Genomic DNA, 5143 nt, shown 5'->3' on the forward strand with positions numbered 1-5143 from the left:
TAGTAGTCCTTCTCTTCTGAGAACCAGGTACATTCACTACATGATGTTATGATGTGGAATACCAATAACCGAAAATCATAAAACCATGACACTTGGTTATCTGAAGATTTTGTTGTTATTATAATAACTTAGAACCTAATTTCAATGTTTAATTAACAGTTTGAAAAATCTTTGTCTGACCTTTGTAAATTGCTAGAAGATTAACTTCCAATTCACCATGCCCGGATCATTCATTCTTGTCCTGCTTAGCTAAAGAGATTTATCTGACAGCTTAACACTATTTCCCATGTTAGACCACCACATTGTCCAGTCCAGATCATCCCTGCTAATTCTCAACATTCCACTGCAATCGAGTCCAATCCCACAGAGTCTATGCTAAGCCAGTATAGGAAGATACATTCTCTCTCCCTTTTAAACTACCAAAGACATCCACCATTGAAACTCAATTAACCAGAAGCTACTCATATTTTTTTTATAGTTTTGATATATCCCAACATGAATGTGATTGAAAGGGAATGATCACAGATCATTTTCATTTAACTGGGAAACAAAAATAACATTGGGATTCCGTGAAGCTTTTGTCGAAGCTTTTATTGTAAACAACACAACATGATTTCCACAGAAAGAGAAATATGATCTACAAGTTTTCACTCTCACATGAATAAGTAGTGTCAGAGACTGATAGACTCACTGGAGTGTTCGCAGTTGTGCATATTTGTTCACTTCTTGATGTGAGTTTTTGGTAGGACAGAAGGAATTTGCTGAAGGCAAACAGAAAGGGAAAAAGTAACTCAAAAGAAATAAGAAGCCTAATAAAACACATAAAGGAAGCAAAAAGGAAAATAGAAGGATATTGATGTAAAGGGACTTATGGAGAGAACAGTACAGAGTTAAATGAAACAATAGTTCAATACAAGGCAAAGGAAAGAATATCTAGAATGATCTCAAATATCACCTGTCACTGATGGCACTACCTGGTGCCACTAGGCCTTGAAAATCTTCTTTTTGTCCTCACTCCCTGCTCACTTCTGATGAATTTACAAATATTCTAACTATTACTGTTTTTTCTTCTCTGATATGTCTTGTTCTTTTCCATCTTCTCTACACCATGATCAGTGTTGTGCTTTTTTGCTACAGGGGGAGAAAAATGGCTCTAAAGCTACACAGACAGATTGATTCAGACCTGTGTTAACAACAGCAGCAGTTTAGTCAAAATCACAGTGTTTTCTCCTCAGAACATCCCAGGGATTTCCCAAATCAGTATTTGCACAACAGCATATTGCTTGTCTGATAAGAATAGATTAGATTATATTTAGTATGGTTACTTAAAACAACTTCCTCTTGATAGTGATTTGGATAAAAGCATTTTTGTTTGGTTTCTGGTTTTCCTTTTTCTTTTTTTTTTTTCCAGCATAGTAATGTGGTTGTGCACGAGTTTTCTTCAGCCTGTTCTGTATGTGGAAGTGCTAGATATTTCATTCACAGAAGCACAGTTCTGAAGGCACCTGAAATAATTCTGCCATTATATATCCAAATAGATCTGGTTATATTTAGGAATAGCCTATCCTAGAATAAAATTTTTGAACTTTGATTTTCAGTAAAGCTTTCAATACTGTCTCTTATGGTATCCTTCTGGACAAAATGTAGAGCATACAACTAGGCCAATACATAATATAATGAATGAACAACTGGCTGACAGGTCAGACTTAAAGAGTTATACCAAATGGGGTTACATCAGGCTGGTGTTCTATCACTAACAGGGCTCCATTCTGGGGTCATTTCTCTTCAATGTATTCTCACATATAAGATTTGGATACAGGACTCAAACACATACCAAGAAAGTTTGCAGATGATAATTAGGAGTAGCAGTTGACTCACCCAAGGGTGGAATGATCTTGCAGAAAGAACTTGACAGACTATAAGGCTCATCAGTCACAAACCCTATGAAATTTAACAAGCGATGGATTCTTCACCTCAGACAGGGCAATCATAGAATCGTAGAAGTATTTGAGTTGGAAGGGACTTTTAAAGATCACCTAGTCCATATCCCCTGTGATGAACAGGGATGTCTATGGCTAGATCAGGTTTCTCAGAGCCACAGACAGGGTATCCACCACCTCTCTGGGCAATCTGTTCCAGTGCCTCACTAGCCTTACAGTAAAAAACTTCTTCCCTAAATCCAATCTAAATCTCCCCTCTTGTAGTTTGAAACAATTTTCTCTTGTTCTATCACAACAGATCCTGTTAAAGCATGTCATCCTTTTTTCTTATTACCCCCTTCTAGATACTGAATGGATTCTGTATATCCAGGATATACGTATAGACTAGGGGATGAGAGGTTGGAGAAAAGCCTCATGGAAAGGGATGTGAGGTTTCTAGTTGAAGACAAGATGAATTTGAGTCAACAGTGTGCCAAAGGGGCCATTTGTGTCCTGGGATGCAACAGGCATAGCACTGATAGCCAGTCGAGTGAAAGGAGTATCCTGCTCTCTTCTGTGCTAGTGTGACCTCATCTCGAGAACTGAGTGGATTTTTGGATTCCTCAATGTAATAAAGATATATAACTCCAAGAGAGATTCCAGAGGAGGTCTACAAGGATGATGATGGGTCTAGAGGACAAGACATATGGGGAGCAGCTGAATTCATTTAGTTTGTTCAACCCAGAGCAGAGGAGGCTGAGGGGAGGCCTCGTGGAATATTACAACTCCTCATGAGGGGAGTAAAGGGACAGTGCTTATCTCTACTCTCTGGTGACAATGACAGGACCCAAGGGAACAGCATGGATCTATGTCAGGTAGGGTCATATTGAGTGTTAGGAAAAGGTTATTCACTAAGAGGGTGGTCAAGCACTGGAACAGGCTCCCCAGGGCAGTGGGCACAGCCTCAAGCTGCCAGAGTTCAAGAAGTATTTGGACAACTGTCTCAGGAACAGGGTTTGAATTTTGGATGGTCCTGTGTAGAGCTAGGAGGTGGACTTGATGAATGTTGTGGGTTTTCTTCTAGCTCAGAATTTTGTATGATTCTCTCATTTCATGGAAACTAAATTGTTCTATCACCAATAATGTGTAAACGAATAAAAGAATTCCCCAGGAATACCACTGAAATGTGATAAATCAATAATAACATAACAAAGAAAAACAGGTAATCTGCTTACATATTTAATGAATAAAATGAAATTAATTTTATTAAACTTGAGAGTATTTTCTCACTGTGATATAATTTTATGTACCCAGCAGATTTGCATTTAATATACTGTGTTACAATAACTACACAGTTCTGATTAAGACCAAACAATGACAAAACTGGTATTCTTTTAGTGATGATAATAGTCTGTTCAAGAAATATTATGGCATTTTTAAGTTCCCTAAAAAGTCCAAATCTATAAGGCACTACAAACTTTAACTCTTTTGCTAGTCTCCAATATATGAAGAGTTCCAAACAGAGCACAAAACAATCTCAGCAAAGAAATGAAGCATTTGTGCAAGTTCTTGAGCAGCGAGATAGTAGTTTTTTGCCACCTCACCAGTTAAAGAGAACCAAGGTTATGCTTGATAAACCATACAAAATTGAGTGAAAGATTAATGACTCATATCAGCATATGCAAACTCAGATTTCAAATTCCTTGCTGCTGTGGAAAACCAGACACACATTTGTAATGTGAGAATGACCAAGAAGAAATTAAATACAGAATTCATTTAAATAACTGCTCTCTTGTTTAAGGACATCACTGTGATACAGTTAAATTCCAGTCAAATAAGGGAATATAATGACCTGTTACTTTTCTGTGTATGTTACTGATAGGTATAAATACAATGGAGAGCACAGATGAAATGAATCCATTACCTTCTTCACTACTTACATGATCAGAAAGCTAGCAAAGCCAGAAAAAAGTATTAAAGAAGAAATCTTCTGATCAAAGATCCTAAGACCAAGCAGATTTTTCCATGCAAATTGGAAATGCAAGTGAGGAAAAAAAAAAACCAACACCCAACTAGTTGACCAAACAGAAAACTGTTTCCACATTAACAGGCAATAAGCAAAAGCAGCAGGCTTATATTTCTGTACAAGAGATTTAAAACAAATGCAAGGAATAATGTCTTTGGAAATGAGGAAACAACCGTAGAAAAAGTGCAAAATCAGTGAGCTTAGTCAACTTAGATTTCAAAAGGATGCTTGGTAAAATCTTTAAAGAATAATCTGTTAGAAGATAAGGAAAAATATGTTTCCTTGACTGAATAATTACTTAAAGATGAGATAAATGATAGGAATTAAAAGCCAATTTTCGGAAAACAAGGAGTGAATGCTCACTGTTCTATTGTCAAGCATATCCACAAAATGATTTAAAATGCAGGGTGAACAGTAAGGTGGAAAACCTAACACAGTTACATTCATGAACGTAAAAAGGAAGGTTGAATGTGAAGAGCTCTAGAACAACATTTCAAGATTGATTGAGCAATATGATGGTAGATAAAACATAGCTATCAGAATTGATTTAAAAGTCACTAATACATTAAAGTATTTCAGGTGCTCCTCCTAGGTGTTTTTTTTCTCTTTTGTCTTAGTGATATCAAGAGAAAAGTCACATTCTCACTTACTGTGTTGAGAATGTAGGTGCTCCTGCAAACAAAACCAAAAATAACACTTCTCTTTCCTGCCATCCTCAGTCTGAGTCTAAACCCTTTACTACTAAGAATGCAGCACAAAACCTTATGACTAGAGAGATTACATTTTTAAATAAGTCTGTCCTTTGACTTTGAGGGCTGTAGGCAGATGGCTATTTCTGTTTTGAACATGTGACCTGATGTATTACAGTGCATGTGTAAAATGAAGGGGAAAAATACAAGAACTTAAGAAATACAAACATTTTTCAAAACCTTGCAGTTGTTCAGTTTAGGAACTGATCTCTCTTCTATATTAAAAGTATTAAATATAGAAATATTTTGACCATTTCATTATTGATACTGCAACAACAATAAAGAAAAAAAAGAAGAAAGAAAATAGAAAAACATTAGAGAAAAAGAAAAATCGGAGTTTCACCATAGAAACAAACATTTGAAAGAATAGTTATAAATATTATTATAGGAAAAGAAACTCCACAGTTAAGCTGTTGTTCCTAGTTGAAATAGATAATCTCGGGAATGTT

This window comes from Numida meleagris, chromosome 2 (genome assembly GCF_002078875.1).
Source record: "Numida meleagris isolate 19003 breed g44 Domestic line chromosome 2, NumMel1.0, whole genome shotgun sequence".
NCBI lineage: Eukaryota > Metazoa > Chordata > Aves > Galliformes > Numididae > Numida > Numida meleagris.